Genomic DNA, 21,580 nt, shown 5'->3' with positions numbered 1-21,580 from the left:
TGATTTGTTGTTCGCTTTCTTGTTGCACTTGTTGCAGTTGCACTGCTATTTTTTTTTTGTTTGCTCCTTCGACTCTTCCGCTACTTTGACAGGTACTTTTTGTTGTTGTTGTTTTGTTGTTGTTGTTTTTTGCTTTACACACACACACACAGTCACACACTTTTGCAGCACAAGAATTTATGTTGTTTTTCTCTTTTTCCCCAACTCGGTTTTCCTTTTTTTTTTGTTGACTTTTTGTTTTCGTTTTGTGCTGCTTTCAAGGATCGTGCCCAAAAAAAAAAATGAATAAAAACAATTTTAAATTTGCTCTTGCTTTTGCTTTTGGTTTTGGTTTTGTTTTATGCTTTTTGCGTTTTTGCTGTTTTGTTGTTTTGGCGGCGGCAAAACGTTTGGAACGCGGCGGCGGCGGCGACGACGCGACGCGGCGTTTTGTTGCACATCAAAAATATTCTAGAGTCTGAACTGCACTCAAATTGTTGCTCGCCGTTTTTTACTGTGTTTTTGTTGTTGTTGTTGTTGTTTATTTATTTTGTTTACTCTTATTGCTGTCGTTGATATATATTCTTATTGCTTTGGTTAGTTGAAGTTGTTGTTGCTGTTGCTGCTCTTGTTGTTGTTGTTCTGTTTGCCAGTTGTTATTGTTGCTGTTGTTGGTGGCAGACAAAACAAGAAGACAGAAGACGACAAAAAAAAATATAGCGAACAAAGTGAAGCTAACGCGACACACACGGCTCTGGATGAGGAGACAACACACAGAGAAAAAGACGACAACGACAACGACGACGACGCTGACGCTGACGATGATACGAACTACACGCCGGTCGCTTTCAAACTGGAAAATACACATACGCAAGCAAGCAGCGCAACCCCCGAAGAAACACACAAAGCTACGAACACACACGCACAGAGAAACACAACACGACGACAGCGTCGACTGCGCTGCCAACACGAACGTAACGAAACGAAACGAAGAGCAGCAACAACAAAGCAAGCAAGCAGGCAAGCAAGCGAAGGCAATGCCAAATGCGAACAAGCTAGAGCGAGAGCGAGAACGAGAGAGTTCTCAACTTGTTCGTGCCTACACGTGTGTGTGTGTGTGTGTGTGTGTGTGTGTGAGTGTGTTGAGTTTTGGCTGGCTGGGCGAGTGCGAGTGAGTGCGATTGGGTCTGCATTGTGTGTGGATTTTGTCGTCGTCGTCGCCGTCGTTTGGTGCTTTTGGGTGTGAGAGAGCAGGGCAGACTGAGAGACTGACTCGACTCGGGGCAGCGAGAGCGAAACGAATCGGTTCCAATAAGAAAACCAAAAACCAAAGTGTTGAGTTGACGCTTTGCTGAGTGTGTGTGCGAGTGTGTGTGCGAGTGTGTGTGTGTGTGTGTGTCGCTGTCTATGTGTGCTTGTGTGTGTGTGTGTGCAGACAAACAACAATAGAGTAAGCAGCAAACCAACCAGCGGCAGCGCAGCCAACGTCGCAAGGCGTGTGACAAGCAGCGTGAAGCGTGTTAGAAGTAACAAGGCAGCTGACACCAAAAGTGCAGCGCGCCAGAAAAATGCCTCAAAATGTGAGCGACAGCAGCAGCAGCAGCAACAGCAGCAGCCAAAGCAGCAGCCAGCAACAAAAGAGAGTGTAGTAAATCATAGCCAAAAAAAAAACAAGAGTCTGTGTGGGGAGTTTTTGGGGAGCAAGTTGACAAATGACGCGCAAGCGAAAAATGCGCTTCAATGGTCAAATGTTTTGATGTATGCGGTGTAGGGAGGGGTGATAAATGTGCGACGAGGGTTGGGTAGGTGAGCAAAGCACAGTAAATGCGATAAAGGCAACGCGTAGGCACTGAGATAAAGCAAATAGACGCCACAAACTGAAGAGGGGGTGGGAAGGGGAAGGGGAAGGGGAACGGAGGCAGAGTAAAATCCATTGGAGGCTGCATAAAAGCCAAAGGCAACATTTTTTGCGCTTCTGTCACCATTGCGAGGGAGGCGCACAGCAAATATGGTTGACTTGACAAAGTACACTGCAAATTTTCTGATCAGAATCAAATAAGGGCAGAGAGTGCTGATCAAGAGAAAAGAGAGAAAGAGAGATGGAAGGATAAAGAGAGAGTCGAGCAAAAAGAGAGAATGAGAGAGAGCTTTTGATGGCTGCGATCATAAATCAAGGATTACTGAGAGAGCTTTTAAAAGCTTTTTGAAGTGCGTTGATTGTTTTCAAGTGACTTTGACAAATTGAGCACAAATGTTGAAGAATTTTGGCTATTATTAATTAAATGAATTTTATAATTTCATTTAATATAGTGTATATTATATATACGAATTTGAAGATATAGTAGATACTAGAATAAATATTATTACGTATAAGAATTTGAAGCAGATAAAGTAGAATGAATGTCAATGAATGAATAATTTTTATATATTGGAATTTCAAGGATATTTTGGGAAGTTATTTAAAGAGTGGGAATTTGGAATGAATGAAGAAAATGTCTTGTTTATCGACGTTATATATACAAAAGTATTATCAGATTTGCTACTTTTGTAATATATTAATTATAAACCATAACTATTTTATAAATTGGTAATTTTAATAAACTGTCAAAGCTGAAGCCTGTGTTTATTGAGATTAAGTTATTATAAATGTGATTTAAATTAATGATAAAAGCTGCGTTTAATGCTTTTAAGTTGTAAAAAATTTAATTTACATTTTGAATTGAAATTGTATAAGTATTTTTTATTTATGTAGAAACTTTTAAGCAGCCAAGCTATTTTTTTCTTTGAATTGAGAACTGAATATAGGAATATAAATTTCAATTTATATTGGTGAGAAATGGCAATTTGATGATTTTTAATTTATATTTGTTAGAAATGAAATTTAATGCCATATTTTGTAAGTGCGATTCTAGTGTTAAATTTAGAGCCGCATGACAAACTAAATGATGAGCGAGCAGAGAGCAATAAACAAAAAGGAGAAAGGGCAGCAAGAGTGTGAGAGAGATGGCAAGAGCAGCAAGGGTGATGCAGGAGGGGGGGAGGGGGAAGAGGCGCGCAGTGTCAGCTCCATAAAAGTTTAACGCCTTTTAGCCGCTTTGCCAGCTTTTATGCGTCCGAAAATGTAAATGTGGAGATTTATGCAGCAGCAGCAGCAACAAACAGCAGCAGCAACAGAAAAAGCAATGCGAGCAGAGGCGTCGACATTGACGCCGACGCCGACGTCGCCTAAGCAGCCGCAGCAGTGTGTCCAAGTGCGAAAAAGCAAAGTACGAAAAAAATAAAGAAGAAGAAGAAGTAACGAAAATAAATAACGCAGACTAAAGCAGAAGAGCAACTACACAAACTGGACGCTAGGTGCCGCTGGTGAGAAGCGCCGCGCGCGTGTGACAAACTTGACGCTAAGTTTTGCGCAAACACACGGACGGGCGCGTGGGTGTGAGCGAGACGGCGCGCTGAATGGGGCGTGCAAATGAAAGGCACAAAGCTCAAGCAAGAAGTCACAAACACAAACACTCACACACACACACACACACACACACACACACACAAGCAGAGAGACAGAGCAAGAGGCAGAGACAAAGAAGCTTTAGCAGCAGCGACGACGACGACGGCGCCAAAAAGCAAAAACGGCAACGCAAATGTATTTTGTCACACGTTTTCACACATATACAAACAACTGTGGTGTGTGTGTGAGCTGGCTGACAACATGGGCGCTGCATGTGCGCAAGAAAAAGACGACAAGCGCAACGACAACGACATCAACAATAACAACAACGACAGCGTCGTTGAACTTGCTAACCGAGCGACGACTGCGACTCTCTTTTGCTGCTGCTGCTCAGCTTGTGTGACAAGTTTAACCACAAATACACGCAGAGAACAAACACACACACACACATGCATACACACACACACACAGACAGTGAGCGACGCGCCAGCTAGTTAACACCACACCTCACAATGGCGGCGACGTTAACTCTCCCCTCCTCTCACGCCTCTTCGTCAACACACTCACACACACACACACACACACACACATAGAAACGTCGGCGTCAGAGTTCTCAGCCAGCCAGCCAGCCAGCCAGCGAGGCAGCCGGCCGGTCGGTTTTATTATCGCTTGCTCGCTCGCACCTACGCGTGTGTGTGTGTGTGCGAGTGAAATGGCGTGCGAGCATTCGTGTTTGTAGTTGTAGTTGTAAGAGGTGACAACATTTCTTTGCCTGCCACTGACTCTTGTCCATGTGTGAGTGTGTCTCTCTCTCTCTATGTATGTGTGCGTGTGTGTGTGGTGTGAAAAATTACAGCAGCTGCGTCGCTGTGGTGAAGAAAAGACAATGAAGATGCTCTGCTGCTGCGACATCAGCAGCGACAGCGACAGCGACAGAGCAGCCAGCAAACATCTCTGCGACTGTTTCTGCTTCTGTTGCTGCTGCTCGCAAAGGGTGGCGTAAAGTGAAAGGCGATTAGTTTTGGTAGCCAGTGTAAAATAAGCTGTTGGTCAAATGGGCAAGGCTATAAACACAAATACAAATGCCATTCACACACACTCACACACACATAGAGTAACATTTTTTGTGCATTGCAAATTCTGCATTTTGTTAGAAATGCAAATGCAATTGTTGACAATTTCCATTGCATTGTCAACTACAGTCAATCTTGGCTAAAGCGAACCTCTTCATTCATTTTACAACTCTAAAATTTAACTAAGAAACTCTGCAATTTTCTTTAGTAATTTATGAAATTACTTCAAACCTTTTTATTTCCTATTAGTATTTATTTATAATACTTATGCCCTACTAGACTAAATAAAAACAAAAGTTATTGTATAAATGTTTTTAAATATTCTTATATCATAAACATTTAAATTGCGTCATTTATTGTTGTATTTGAATTCTAATATAATTGTTGACATTATTTCTTAAAATCATTGACACTGAAATTTATTTTAAAGCAAATTGAAAAACTCGAAATGAATCCATATATTTGAGTAATTATTATTTTTGCGTTAGCTCAATAATAATAATTATTGTTGACGGTTTGGGATATTTACTCTTAATGATTTTAAGTTAAAACGTCAAATTTAATGCTTAAAAAGAAACGTATTTGTGTAATTTGGTTCGTTTTTAAAGTGTGAATTTAAAATGGATTTTTCTTTATTCTCATTAAATTGCATTACTTTTAAAAAGGCTTCTAGTTCTTTATTAATTCATTCCAAAGCGAAATTTAAATTTGTAATTATATTTATTATTTTTTAAAAAGCTTTTAATTTATTTCACTATTTATCTTCGTGTTTTTATTTCAAAGCAAAATTTAATAATTTAATTTTTATTCAAATTTTGGTCATTTCTTTTCTATTTTTTTTGTGAGCTCAAAATAATGAAAATTTTCTTATATAAATTATTTCATGTCAACTTCAAAATTATAAATGCAAAACTCAATTTTTGACTATTTAAAGATTTTTATATTAATCTGGTATATTTTGGTTTCTTCAGCTTAAAGTTGCACTTTAGAAATAAGAAACAAAAATGAGAATCAAACTCTGCAAACGAAATAAGGAATTTTAAACGCTAAGAAATTATGTTTGTACTGCATTAAATAATTGCAATTAACTGGCGCATTAACTGCAATAAAACGCTGGAATTTATTGCGCTTAGATAATTCAGCGAAGTGTGCGTAGTGTGTGTGTGTGTTTGTGTGTGTGTGTTTGTGTGTGTGTGTTTAAGATTGATGCGAATTCATTGTGGCATAGCTTCTGTGTGAAAATTTGTGTTTATTTTTGTTTGCTCATTCTGCGGCTCCTTCGACTGTAGTTTTTACAGTGAATATTCGCTAAGTGGACAAGTAGAGAAAAGTTCTCTAGCTGAGATTTTATCATATGGTATTAATATTTCTACTTTTTAGTAATTCTTTGACAAAGATTACTATTTTAAAATATTACTTTTGATTGTATCGTTTTTAAAACAATGTTTGTTTCCTTGGAAGTTGTTTTTAATATGACTTTGATGGAATATGCTGAGAAATTTTGTCATTTTATAATTGCCCTGTGTCTCAATATTATTTGCAACTAATTTATTAACAACATTTGTCGAAACACCCATTTTTATGATATTTGCACATGTTTGAAAAACGAAAACTATTGAAAGTTATATAAAAAATTTCATTCCAATTAAAACAGATAACAATTTCAAGGAAATATTTATGAATTTTGTTTTTCTTTTTTCAATTTTGAAAAATTCTTTTCCTATTAGTATTTGGTACTATTTTATTAGCAACAGTTTCAGAAATACCCATTAGAAAATGTTTTAAAAACGAAAACTACTAAAAATGGCATAACAAAATTTCTGTTCCAATTCAACAAATTAATTGAAAAAGTGGATGAATCCTAGTAACAAAATTATTGAGAGCTTTCATGTGAAAGGTTCATGTACTGTTATTATTCTCAACTATTTTATTAACAACAGTTTTAGAAATTTCCTTTTTGATGATATTTGTAAAGGAAAAAATACAAAAATGGCTTTAAAAATACAATTTGTAATTCAACAAATTCAAGTAAAAATTGAGAGTCTTCACTGTAGTCAAGATGAAGTGCGATCTGTGTTTTTGGTGAAATAAGCTTTTTCGCTGCTTTCAAGGTGTTGAACACACACACACACACACACAAACAAGAAAAAAGCGACCAACCAAAATGCCGCCAGCAAAACTTTTTTTATCTGCTGCTCGAGAGTTTGCTACTTCTTCTTCTTCTTCTTCTTCGCACACTCGCTTGTTTGTATATTGATTAGTTGTGTGTGTGTGTGTGCGGGCGTCGCTGCCGTGGTGTATTGAAAAAGCTTACACCACACAGTCAGCATCCCAAAGAGAACGAGAGAGAGAGAGAGAGAGAGAGAGAGCGTGGCGCTGCCTCTTAAATGCTCCGTCTCGCTTGCACTTCGCCTTTGGCTGTTAGCGCGAAATTTCGTGTGATTTTTTTTTTCACGTTTTTGTTGGCGCTTTGTAGCTAATTAAAAGTTTATGTGTGCACACACAGACACAGACACAGACACTGACACACATGCATATGCTTACACCTACGCCTACACACACACACACACAGACTCAACTAGACAGACTCACACACAGACACACACACACATAGCTGCTTCATAATTATCTGCGCAAAACAAAACCTAGAGCAAAAAAAAAAAAAAAAAAAAAACAACAACTTTATTTGACGGCATTTATTTGACTGGCTGCTTCTCCATGGGGGCTCGCTATTGCCCTCTCGCTCTCGCCTACTGCGAGGCTGTTTGCCTCTCGCTCAGTCGCGCAGTGTTTATTTGCTTAACATGGTTTAGTTGCCAGTGTGTGAGTGTGTGTGTGTGCGAGTGTGTGTGAAAATTTACAAGCGGCGCGCGTTAAATTATCCAAATATGTTTTTGGCGCGGGGGGCAAAAAGGTGACGACGAATGGGTTAACACTTTCTGTGTCTTTGTGTGTGTGTGTGTGTGTTGTTAACATTATTAATATGTATGTACATATGTGTGTGTATTATCTCAACTTGTTCGATAAGCTGCACTTTTACGTTTAAACTTGTGAAAGATCTCGCTACTTAACCCTTGACATGTTTAGATCATGTTCAGACATGTCTTGGCCGTCTAGAGAACTCAGAGAGAGAGAGAGAGACACGCCCATTTGCCCAGCTTTACAGTTTATGTGCGGCAATTGTGAAATTGCTTTTTATTGCGGAAGGAGGTTGGGGGGAAGTCAATCAATAAAATTAGCATAAACTTGGAATTTCACGCTGTCAAAAACAATGCACGCACACAACGAAAGCCTGACAGTGTATTGGTGTGTGTGTGTGTATTTCTTATGTAAACACAAGCAGTGAGAGCAATAACTGCAGAGAAAGACAGAGAGAGAAAGAGAGTGGGAGAGAGAGAGAGAGGAAGGGGAAATCAGCAACAAAAGCGCCATAATAAATGTCTAGCCTTATGTAAACACAGACTGAATAACTGTCCATATATATGTATAACTGTGTGTGTGTGTGTGTGTGTGTGTGTGTTTGGCTTGACACCCCACATGGAATACCAACACACTCACTCACACTTACAAACACACTGACACGAACACGATTGGATAAGAATCCCAGCATTTACATAGAACGAATAACGTAAACGTCAAAGCAAAATTGCCCTCCTGGTGGGGGGGAATATATGAAGAAGAAGAATCAGCAGGAAAAGTTGAAGAAGAAAACAGAGAGCCAAGAACTAGGGGAGACAAGACAGATATGTGTGTGTGTGTGTGTGTGAGTGTGAGTGTTACAGCAAAAAAGGGAAATAGAAGCAATCAAATGCTTTAGAGATGACCACATTTGAGTTTCAGTTTTAGCTGCAGTTCCAATTTCTGCATCAAATGCACAAGGCACCAGCGAAGTGCTGTATTCAAATTGGTTTAATAAGGTTTTAACACACAATTTTGCTACTCGTTGCTTTGGGTGAGCGAGTAACGAATAACAAATGTATTACAAAGCAGAAAGATTGGTTTAAAGTTTGGATAATATGCAGATGAAGACAAACCTTACTCGTTGCTGTAATAAGAGATAATACTTTTGATAATGTATCATACTCGCTACTTAATCGAGCGAGTAGCCAATGCTTAATACAGTATATTCAGCACAAAGCTCTATTTTATTAAGGAACAATATACTTTGCAAACATCATTCATTGCACAGTGTGAGAGAAGGTGTTATTTATTCGCTACTCGTTACTCGTTGCTCGTTGCGAGTAACCAATGCTTAATACAGTTTATTCAGCACAAAGCTCTATTTTATTAAGGAACAACCTACTTTGCACACATCATTCATTGCACAGAGTGAGAGAAGGTGTTATTTATTCGCTACTCGTTACTCGTTGCTGTTTAACGAACGAAGTAACTAAAGTCAAATATAGTATAGGCAGCACAAAGCTCTATTTTATTAGAGATCAATATACTTAACACCACATTCATTGGTTAAAGTAAGAGTTGGTTTCATTTACTTGCTACTCGTTACTCGTTGCTTTCAATAAACGAAGTAACCAATGCCAAATATAATATATGCAGCATAAAGCTCTATTTTGTTAAAGAACAACATATTTATACAAGATTTATTGAATGTGAGAATTAAGAGAAGGTCTCATTTATTCGCTACTCGTTATTTATTGCTTTCAACGAAGAAGAATCTAATGTCAAATAAAGTATAATGCCTTTTATAAGCAAATAGAATGTCTTATAATATAGGCCACTTGAGCCAGGAACAGACAAGGAAAAATGGAATTTATTCGCTACTCGCAGCTTTTGCACAAGTGGCGAGTAACGAGTAGCGAATTTTTGCCAACAGTCGCTGATAATAAGCAGCAAATAATTGAGAACTGTAATAATACAGCTTCACTTGCGATACACACACACACACACACACACTTGCACACACACGCAAAGCGCTTTCTCTTGAAGAGTGTTGCCTACTTTTGAGGGCAAAGTAAAGCGACGTCTGCTGGCAAATGGCCGCCAGTCAAAGCAATTGCTCAATTACAGCGCAGAGATACATATACATATGTGTACATGTATAAATACTAAAATACACACACACACACACACACAGACAGATAGAGACAGACACGTATGCATGTGGTGTTGTGTTGAATTTCACGCCAAGCTGCCAAGTGTAGTCCGTAGTTTTTCGCCATTTTTAACGCATCGCTTTCACCGTATGTGTGTGTGTGTATGCATGTGTGTGTGTATGTGTGAGAGTGTTTGTATGTATTTATTGTTTAATTAACTTTACGCCTGTCTATCACACACAGACAGAGCGACTGCAGTGCCGACATTGTGCATTGTTTGCACAGCGCGCTGTCTGCTGTCTGCACTCTCATCTCTCTGTGTGTGTGTGTGTCCCTCTGTGTCTGTATATATATGTATATATATGTGTGTGTGTGTGTGTGTGTGTGTGTGTGTTTTGTGTATAACTTCCACGCATCGTGTGCTGCAAAACAGCTCTTGTTGCTATTGTTGTTTTTTGCAGCTCACACAAAAGTTAATCAGTTAGGGCAATGTGTGAAAAACAAAGTGCATTTCGAGCTGTTGCTGTTGCTTTTGCTTTTGCTGTTGCCTGATGGTTTTAATACCCTCATCATCAAGTGAGCACTTGCAAAAAAAGCGTGTATTTGTGCTCACAATTTGAATTCCATGTGAGTTCTTATATATGTATCATTAATCGATATTTTTATATCGAACACATATCATTGTTGTTTTTGCTATGCAATTTTCAGCACTTAACACCTACATTAAACTAAAATCGAATCAGAAGTTTAGCTAGCTTATACATTTTTTTGTAATCTATGCTATAATAATAATTAATAAGGAATCGGTTTATATTTAATACTTTTATTTGGTTTAGCAATCTATTTACCGTTTCATCATTAGCAATTATAGAAGTTATTTAAGAAATAGTAATGCATGGGAATTCACTGCTAACAATTTGGTATATTTTAATGCAGTGCTATATGAGTATACCAAATATAGCCTTTGGCATATTTTGGATTTATATTAATTAAGTATATTTTAAGAATAATATTGCAGTGTTTTGATTTTTTCAATTGTCTACTGCAATCGGGTCTTAGTTGCGTTGACTGACCATATATTTGGTATATTTTGTGCTCTATGGTATATTTTGTACTCTATAGATTTTTTATTGTCTATTTTTACTCTGATTGTGAATGTGATAGTATATTAATATACCAAATATATCCTTTAGTATTTCTTTCAGGTCTAATTTCTTTGACTCGCCATATATTTTGTATATTTTGTACTCTATGGTATATTCTATACGTTATGGTATATTTTTTATTCTATTGTATTTTTTGTACTCAATGGTATATTTTTTACTCTGGTATATTGTGAATGCGCCACTATATTAATATACCAAATATACCCTTTTGTGAAATATAATACAATTACTTTTATTATATTGAAATCAGAGCTTCAAATAGAATAATATATTAATTTACCAACCATAAATATTTGCACTAATCTATTATATGAAATATTCCCTACTTCAAATCAACAAAATTAGAATATATAATATATATATAGAATATATTAATATTTTCTATTTAATTTAACTTTATTGTTTTAGCTGAGCTTTAAATTAAAGTCAGCTTAAATACATAAGCGATGGAGAGTTAAATACATATTATTTTATTTATTTCAAAAGCGTTTCCTTTCAATTTAAATCATCTAAAATACATAAAAGTAATGAACAGTTCAATATATATTTTAGTTTTGTGTATTTAATAATTTAAAAATCGTTCTCTTAGACGCTTTGTTTGGTTGAAAATGCAGCTTCGCGCTTTACACAATAAAAATATAAATAAAACTTAATCTTAAGTCAGTTAAAATTTTTATTTTGCTTATTTTGTTTATCAATTCAACAAAAGAAAACTAAAATTTAGTCAATATGTGTTTTATTGGACTGCTTTATCAATTTAAAAGGTGATTTTTCAAATATTCTGTTTGCTGCTGCAAATTTGCGGTCAACATAAATATTTTTCTGTTGCTTTTTGTGAAGTCAAAGTAAATTTAGTGTAAAAATTACATATTTGCCCAACAAATTGTGGCCAAAGTTATTGACTTTCTCTTGCAAAGATTTACTTAAGAGGAATCTTTAATTGATTTCATAACAAGAGGGGGAGAGAAAGAGTATTTAGTGTTCGTTGTAGCGCAATATTTTTGGGGGGAGGAAAACAAAAATTCGCTGCATTTAAGCTAATGAGAGAATGTGTTTTGTTTGTTTGCAAGTTTTGCTTTAAGCTGTGACTAGTTGCAGACAGTTATTCGAGCTGCACACACACACACACACACATCCTCTCTCACACACACACACACACTCTTACAAAGAGAGTGAATTGATGCTGTAAAGTATGCAACATTTTGCAAATGGAATTAGTGTAAACTTTTTTGTGTGCGATTAGTTGAAGGCGATTTATTAGGCGATAAGAGCTTAAGTTAATTACAAGAAACGAAAGCGTAGACAACAAACTCGAAAAAGAAAAGTGTTGAAAATATGTTTTCGTGAAAAGTTTGAGCGCATTTCGGATTTTCTTTCCACTTGTTTTTCACATCGTTTTTGCTTTTTTTTTGTGTGTTTTTACCATCTTTGATGATCTGATGCTTCTACTTGCTCTCTGTTCTTCTGTGTTTGCTTTTACGCTTCTGCTGCTGCTGTTTTCTATGTGTGTGTGTGTGTGTGAGTTGGAGTTTTTTTTGTGTGTGTGCATTTTCCATTGAAAAGCTCGCTTCACAAGCAATTAAACACACAAAAGCGTTTTGCGCGCCGCGTCGCGCCGCAAGGCGAAACGGACAACGGGCAGTCGTTGGGTAGGAGGGGGTGGAGAGGGGAGAGGGAAGGGGGAAGGGGAGGAAAGGAAGTTGGAGTTGCAATAGAAATAGCAGCTGTGTGGCACCAACAATGTGGCAAGATAAATGGATGGCAAAGCACAAGCTGCAATATGAATAATCGCAGACGTGCAAGGGAAAGAGGCTAAGAGAGAGGGAGAGTGCGAGAAAGAGCGAGATTATGTGAAGCAAAGCGAGCGAAAGAGAGAGAGAGTGGGAGAGTAAGAGGCAAGTGGGCAGCCCCAACACTTTTTGTGTGAAAAACTCGACTCGTCGTCGAGGTGCCACACTCAACGAGGAGGCAGAGGAGAAGGAAGGAGGGAGGTAGGTTGGGTGGTTGTGTTTACACAAGCGATTGGCCAAGACGGCGACGACGACGACGACGGCGCTGGCGTCAGCCAAAGGAGTGGCCAAAGTACACAAGATTCACACCGACAACGACACCAACACTTGACAATTTAAGCAAGCCCTCGACAAATGAACACCCTACAACAAGAAGACTCAGCTCAGCTCACTCGCTTGCTCGCTCGCTCGCTCTCGCTCAACGATGCTGCTGCCGACGCCTTCGCCTGTCGCCTGTCGCCTGCCACACCCACACACACGTACGCCCACTGTCAACCGCCTCCCGCTGTCGCTTTTGGACGCCACCAAGTCGCCTACTACGAAAACGAACGCATTCTCCTTGTCTCCTTGTTTGTCTGCTGCGTATTTCTCTTTGTGTGTGCGTTGTCTAACTTTTAGCAGTCACTGTGGCCCAAGTGCAACCCACACACAGAGAGCTTCTTCTTCTTTCAAAATCAAAAGACAGCCGCTGACTTGCGACATCTTCAGCAAATTTTGGCAACACATTCTTTAGTTCAACTTTAAACTAGCCATTTTTATTGATAATTTTTGAGCTTTTTTTATACTAAATTTGTTGTTCAAATGTTTATCTATAATATGTAAGTTTCTTTAAGAAAGAAAGTGCTTACAAAGTAATCGTTTAATTAGCTCAAATTAATCACTATCACTTTTTCTTCATTTTTTGTTGATCATTTTTTTAACATTTACTTATAATATTTTCGTTTGTGTCTTTCAGAATGATCTTGTTGCAATGGTAAGCTTCTTTTCTTTATCAATATTTAGTATTATCAATTGTTTTCATATTTTTTTTTCAAATTATTGTGTCAATTTATCTAGAATAATTTCAAAATTGTTTTGCACTCTTTCTTAAAAATTCATTGGTTTTATTTATAGAAAATAATTAAAAATTCTGAATTCTGAATGTTTGAGGAAGTCTAAAAAGGAACAAAATGAAGTTCAATGTTTGAGGAGTTTCAAGGGGGAAGAAAATTAAGTTAAATATTCCACAATTTATCTAAATTTTGTACTGTTTTCCAGAAATGATCTTGCTACAAAATCAAACATTTTCTCTCTACAAATTGTTGTTTTTTATATATTTTTCAGTTCCCTTTTGAAAAAGCCTTGCCTAATAACCACACATTGCTGAAAGCTGCATTGTTTAGTTATTTAATTGCATTATTGCTTAGAACTTGAAAAGTTGATGGCAAATGATATTAAATACTTTCAATTTGATGAACTTCCAAGGCAACAAAAAATCAACAGTTATAATTATAATTGTCTCGAAGTTTGCAGATAGTTCTCATAAATGTCTGCTCAACAGAGAATTTTTGTGATGTGAACTTGAATTGTGTTAGATTTACGTAAGGTTTTTACTTGGCTTTTGAGTGAAAGCAACTTGCAGCAGCAGCAGAAGCGTCAGAAAGTGGCATTAAGCAAAAACAACAACAATCATAATAATAAATAACAATAAATAGCAAGAGTGTAAATGAAAACATGACACCTGAGCACAACTTTTACGAGGCAAACTTTTGACATGACGTTGCGGCAATAAAAAGCAAAGCCAATAATGGATAGAATAGAAAAACTGCAGCAGAATAAATTGAAATTTGAAAAACAAGCAAGTGTGATTAGTAAGTTTATAGAGTGTAAAGCACAAAAAGGCATCAAAACTAACGAAAAAGCAAAAAGCGAAAAAAAGGCGCCACTTCGTCGACGCTCTCAGCAATTAAGCCACAGGCTCAACAGCAGCACAGTGGCGCCCTCTGCAGGTCAATAGACGCCAGCGATGCCGAGGTGCGATTGTAAACAATCCAAAAATTGTGGCAGCAGAAGAAGGTGGAAAAATCCACTGAGAGAGAGAGAGAGAGAGAGAGCGAATTGGACATTGCGTGTTTTTGAGCCACGGCAACAATGGATCAACTCTAAAAGCGATATGAAGTGAGGGTTGAGCGGGGTTAAACGCAGCCAAAGAGGGTGCAAGGAAGCAAGGGGAAGGAGGCGGGGGCTGGCAATCAACTAAATGACTGACCAAAGGACGCGTCAGCGGGCACATCAAATGAAATCGAGCGTCGCACAAGACGCGCCAAGCGACAAATATCAAAGTCGCGTCATAGAAATGCACTAAAATACAACTGAAGAAAGCGAGTATGCACGACTAAAGGATACCTCTTAAATTTGCTTTCATTTGTATAACAATCTATTAGATTGTGAATATCCGTTTTCACACAAACACAACATCGATTTAGTTTTAAATATATATATTTAACACACAAAGAGAGAGAGAGTTGAGTTCAAATGTGATCAAAGTAAGGAATATTACAAACTTAATACGTTTTTATGCTATTTATGATATATATGACAATACAAACTTTTACCTAGCTTGATGCAATTGCCTCAAAGTTCTGTTGGCAACCAAATTTAGCTTAAGAATTTTGAAGGGAACAACTTTAAGGTTTCATATAAACGAATAATAGAGAAATTTGTAAAATACACATAGGGAATAATTAGAAAAATTTTTAGAATGGAAATAATTATAAGGAGGCATTTCGTTTCATTCTGCAATTTTTTTCGAATTATGTATTTGCAAGAAATTAAATTTGGATTTAGAATATTTGAGTATTTTTAAGGGAAATAGCATAAGGATTTCATATGAATTAGTAAAGTGGATGGAAAAATCTCAGGCTATAAAGTCAATGATTGAATATAACATAAGTTTAATTCAAGACTGTTAGGATATATGTAATTCGATACCAAACAAAGTACCGAAGAGTCACGAGTTAAATGAAGAGAATATGCGTTTACACTATTGAGAAATAGTAACGAGTTTAATTAAATAGATAGAATAATTGATGATAAAGGATTTGTTTTGGGAAATTTCTGAAATAGGACAAAAAATTTCTAACTCAAGAAATATTTCAAAGTTAAGTAAGGAACGCGTCTTATATTTGAATACGAAACAAAGTAAAATATATGTTCTACTCTTGCTGTCACTGGAACCGGAAGATTTTTAACATTTTACGGGTCTCTCAGTCCCGATTGCAGGGTATCAAAGAGCAACAACAAGAGCGAGAGAGAGCGTGCCGAGACCGAAACAAAAGCATAAGAATAGAATCAAATGAAATGAAAGTAAAAGAAAAGCGCTGAATAGAAAACAAGTACAACACAGAGCAACAAGACAACAACAACAAAAAAATAAGAAAGAAAGGAAACGAGAAGGAAGAATAATGACAATAAGAAGAGAGAGAGAGGTTGAAGAAGACGACTATGACTGAAGATGAACGAAGCAGAAGAGGAAATAGAAGTGGAAGACGCAGACGAAGACGAGGAGAAAAACACTTATAAATAAAAACATGCTCATTAATGTAAAAGTCAGACGCAATGCCAAAGCACAGCGCTTCAGCCCTTGGACAGACAGAGATGGCCAGCTGATGGTGGGAGGGAGACAGCAATACAAAAGGTGGGTGGATAGGGGAAGAGGGAAAGAGGGGCTGCTAGCTGGGGTGCGACTGACGCTCTTCAATTCAGCAGACAATGTGAGGAAAGCGCTCCTTGGCTGCTGCTCCTTGGAATTGAAATTGGAATTCACTTTTGTCTGAACGACAACACAGTTTACCAGACCCCCCCCCCGCTCTTGATAGCAGCAACAACAACAGCTCCTTGGCCATTATGATATTGTATTAAGAGTGCCAAGTGATGCTGTCGGGCGAAATGTACAAAAAACACATAAGATTGAAAGAAAATGTAGCATTATTTGCTCTCCAACCGAGCGATGAGTCAGCGCAAAATGTTTTCGCTGCTACTGTGGAACTCCTCCTAACTTGGCCAACATTCGAGGCTCCCAGCGGGTGACAACTTATTTCAATTGCCAATTGAGCAAATGAGCAGCGAGCAGAGAGCTTTAAGCAGCTTAAAAAGCTTAGCAGATTTAATGTTGAACACCTTAATTGCAAGACAAAGTTGCATGGACATTTTCTCTTACTTTAAAGATGCTTACTTAAATATTGCCAGATTTGTAGTGAGCTCAAAGCTTTAGATTAAGTTTAAGCTTAACAGATATTTAACTTAACATTTAGCTTCTGTCTAGAGCTTATTCTGACCAGGCCATTGCCCAGAGCTTTGGCTTAAGTTTAAGCTTAGTTTCTGAGAAATTTTCTCTCCCAAACATTGATAGATATAGCTTTAAAGCTAGTTATTACATTTTAAGCTTTCTATTGAGATCAAAGCATTAGCCTTTGCTTACGATTCTAGTTTCAGCTTAAGTTAAACTTATGTACAGAGCTTTATATCAAGTTTTAGCTTTCCTTCAGAGCTTAAGCTTAGTCTCTTACCTTAAGCTTAATGTTAAGCTTACTAGCAGAGCTTAAGCTTAAGTTGAAGCTTAGACTGACAGAGAGAAATCCAAAATCAGAATGAATCTAAGAAAATTAAAGTCGAGTTTAGTGCGAAACTTATAGAAATTCTCTAAAATAATATTAAAAATCTCTTAAAAGCTTAAACGATTCAGCTAAACTTAATAAAAGTCTTCAAAGTCAGCATTTGAAAACAATTTAAAACTGTCTAAACTGCATAAAAAGTGTTTAGATGAAAGCTGCTTGGCGACAAACGGATGCAACTGATGCGACTGCAAAACAAAAGCTCACACAATTTGCATAGCAATTAAGGAAAAAGTCAAAAACTTGTCAAGTGTTTTTCCTGCTGCCGCTGAAGCTTGGCGCTTGGAGCTCGGAGTGTGAGCTGAAGAAAACAAACAAATAGCGTGAAAATGCGCCAAATTGTTAGACAAAAATTGTTGTATACATTATGCAGACATTTTGCGGAGCGAAAACGGAGATGAATGAAAGGAGAGATGGAGAAGGAGAAGCCAAGGATGGAGTGTGAACGAGTGAGATGAAGGAAGTGTGCGGTGTAAGCGTATGCACAAGTTTTGTAGCCAAATCATTTGAGCAATGTCAAGAAATGAAAAAGAATTTTCAGTTGGGTTTTCAGAGTAAGAGAGAGCGAGAGAGACGGAGAAAAGAGGAGAGCCACTGCACCTGACATTGTCAGACTTCTGGCTGACTGAAGTAGTTTCCCTTCAACTGCCAAGTTTTTACGTTTTTTTCCTTCTTATTTTTTTTTTTATATCTCCCAGAGAGTGAGTCAAGTTTGGAGCAGAGAGGAAAGGGAGAGATGGGGGATGCTGCTGCATTGACTTGACAGCTTTTAAGAGCTCAATGAAGTGCTTGAGGAAAAGCACTTGAGCAAAATCAATATGACCAAAAGCCCTACGCCCAGCCCACCACGTCCCGTTCACGTTCACGTTCTCGTTCCCTCCCCGTCCCCGATCCCCGATTCGTAACACGCCACATTCCACCCAACTCTGGGACTCAAAATCCTGAGCACTTTTAGCTCCATTCGTAAGCACACTACAACCCCAAGGGCTGGGACGATAGCTATCTCTCTCTCACACATGCTTTTGCGTGCGCTATCTCTCTCTTTCTTTCTGTCTAAATTTCTTGTTTCCTGTGCACGACGCGCGCGCTGTTATAAATTAAATTCGTAATTGATTCCTGAATCCGCAATCCTGCAAATGGGATTACAACACGTTGGAAAATCAGCAAAACCACCCACTCACACAAATACACATCCAACACACACACACACATAGGCAACAGCAACCACCAACAACACCAACAACAACAACAAGATTCAGGACAACAATGAGTGTGTTGTTTGTTGTTGTAGTTGTGTTTGCTCTATAGATACAAAATTGCGTGCGCTGTAAATGAAACTGAAGTTCGTTCTACTCTCGAAGCCTAAGGGATGTGTGTGTGTGTGTGTGTTGTCCTGGCGTCAGCTGCCCTCCTCAGCTGGGATATCACTTCTAAGCAGTCTCAATATTCTATAGATATCTCTCTATATACCAACATATATATTTTTCCAACCCCTCCCCACAACTACATCGAGAACAATTCCATTCTTCCGCCGGTAATAACAAGAAGAATAACAACACAACACAACACTCTGCATTTTATAGCAAAACGAGACTCCACTTGAATTTCCACAGCGTCCCAAAAACGTTTCACATGATTGTCTCCCTCTCCCTCTCCTTCTTTCTCTCTCTTCTCGCTCTTTGACCTCGTTTATTGCTGTGCCCAGCTTACAATAATTTCAATGCCAAAGTAATGCTCGAGCTCTCTCAACCCTCTAGGCCTCTTAAAGCTTAATAAGTCATGGCATTTTTAATACCCCAACACAGCGTACTTTTTTTTTGTTTTTGTTGGAAGCGCAATTGGCGCCCAACGTGCGTTGGGTTTTGGCGCCCAAAAAAAGTACTTTCAAAAATAAATAAATGAATGCAACTGAATGTCATTGCATTTCATCTTCGTTATTGTTGTTGTTGCAACTCTGTGTAAAGCCAATCAAGTTCTTGCCACGCTTTTGTGTGTGGCACGTTGCGAGTTGCAAGTTGCAACTGAAAAAACCGGCTAAACCGACTATGCGCTTTGACTTGCGGCGATATTATGTTTTCCACAGCTGTCAAATTTGATTTGACAAATGTAAATGATACACAGCACAGCACAGACAGAAGACAGCAGACAGCAGACAGAGAACACAAGCAGGGCTTAGACTCGACTCATGTCTGTGCTATAGAATATCCACACACATAGAGACAACAAAACCCGGTACTGCGCTAATGACAGTTGGCATAATGCAGAGTTGGCAATTTGCATACAACGCATACACATATGGAGTTTAGTTTGTACAGCGAACAACGAACTTACATCTATTGATAATGTCAACAGATTAGCACGTTATTGCAAATCTTGTTATTACAACCTTTATGAGACAATCAAGAGACGGATATGAAATTCTACTCTCTGCTAACAAAATAGAGCTCAGTAAAGTGTGATCGGTTGTGAGATACTTGTTATCCATTTTTAATAAAAGCGAAATAGTGCAGTATCAAAATATACCGAGTTAATATACCACAAAAATAACAAAGGCTATTCTTGGCATATTGATATAGTGAAATGTGTCAATTTAAATTTAAAATATACCAAATTTATTTTGCTTAAAACTTTAAATATACCAATAACCTTTGGTGTATAGTAAAATTTAACAAGATAAAAAATATACTAACAGACATATTTGGTAAATTGATATAGTGCATCATTCGAATGAATAATGTGAAATATACCAGATTATGATAATCATACCAAAAATAATAATTGATATATTGATATAGCGCTAAATTTAAAATATACCACAAGATGTAAAATGTACCAGATTGTCAGAAATATACCAAAAAAGCTATTTTTGGTATATTTATATATAACTACATTCAAAATATACCATAAAATGTAAAATATGACCAGATTGTCAGTCAAAGTAACTCAAACCTCTAGTTGACCAAAAATATATATGCTTTATAGGGCCGAAGATACCTCTATCTGCCTGTTACATACATTTCCTGGAGGCATATATATTTCTATACAAACACAGCCGTTGATATTTTTGTTATATCCAATGAATATAAGTAATCCAATTAGCTACCTAAAATAAGTAAAAAACCGGAATTTTAAAGAGACAACTATAAAAGAATTGTAAGCCGTTGGCTGCCGAAAGCTAAGTACAAATTAGGTATTTAAGGAGGTAACTGTAGAAGAAAAGTATGTATGGATATAAAAAGGCAAACTATACATAAAGTAATCCAGTTGGAAACTCATAACATTTTCATAACATTTCTATAAATGAATCAAACCAAATTTGTGGATAGAACTTAACTATAAATATTCAAAATATAGTTTTATACCACAAAGTTAATATAAAGCCAATACAAGTTATTGAGTATTTGATGAGGCAACTATAGATAAGAGTAATCTAGTTAAATGCCTACCATATGTATGAACAAATGAATATTTGTTAAGCGAACTTAACTACATTTTCAAAATACAGTTTTATACTTGAAAGCTAATTATTTGTTGTCATAGTCCCAGCAGATAAAAGTAATTGAGGTTTTAAAGGGACAACCATAAAAGAAAAATAATCCAGTTAGATGCCTCACATATTTGTACATATTTGAAATTTAAATTAAGTTGACATTTCAATCATTTATTGTTGTAGTTACACCTCAAAGAAGTAATTCATTAAATACAATTTAACAATATGACGAGACAACAACGATAAATGCCAAGTAACAACTTTCAATAAGAACAACAATATATTTACATCAGACAATTGAAGATATCTATTCGAGAAGAACAACTATAGAACATAGGATTCATTTAAAGTTTGTTGACAGCAACTCTTGAAACCCCTTTAAGAAAGACATTAACAGACATTTGATGGTAATGTTGGTAATAAATTTGCTAGTGACAAAATAAATGTAATTATTATTAGATATTTGAATATATATTTTTTGTGCTGTTTTCCGTAATCCGATGTTGAACGCGAGATGCCGACGATGCCATCAAAAAGAACATTAGCATTAAACAACGTGAAATTCCAGCAAAAATGCAAAAAGCATTTTGTATTCTTCATTTTCAAACCTTTGTTAAGCGTTTCGTTTTGTTTATTTACTTTTTCTTTATTTTTTTTTTTGTATATATTTAAGCTGTTGAATCGCAACTTGTTGTTGTTGTTGTTGTTGTTTATGTTGTAGCACAAAACACTTTGCAACACTGTGAATCACAATTAACAAAGCAAGTTTGATTATTTTTGTTTATTATATTTTACGCGAGAGGGAGCAAAAAAAACCAAAACAAACGAAAGAAATTTGATTTGCTTGTGAAACGCGACGGCAAAAACGCGACAAATAACGCAAGACGTTTTCTTATTGGAGAACGACGTAAACAACCAACAGAAAAAAACA

The 21,580-nt window shown here is 37.0% G+C and overlaps 1 protein-coding gene across 1 annotated transcript in view; it reads right to left on the bottom strand.

Moving 5' to 3' along the window:
- LOC133848239 (optomotor-blind protein) overlaps positions 1-21,580 on the bottom strand; it is a 146,295-nt gene that overhangs the window by 90,178 nt on the left and 34,537 nt on the right. The window lies entirely within an intron of this gene.

The sequence above is a fragment of the Drosophila sulfurigaster genome, chromosome X, assembly GCF_023558435.1.
Source record: "Drosophila sulfurigaster albostrigata strain 15112-1811.04 chromosome X, ASM2355843v2, whole genome shotgun sequence".
Classification (NCBI taxonomy): domain Eukaryota; kingdom Metazoa; phylum Arthropoda; class Insecta; order Diptera; family Drosophilidae; genus Drosophila; species Drosophila sulfurigaster.
The sequence above is the reverse complement of the archived record's forward strand: the minus strand, read 5'-3'. Positions and strand labels throughout refer to the sequence as shown.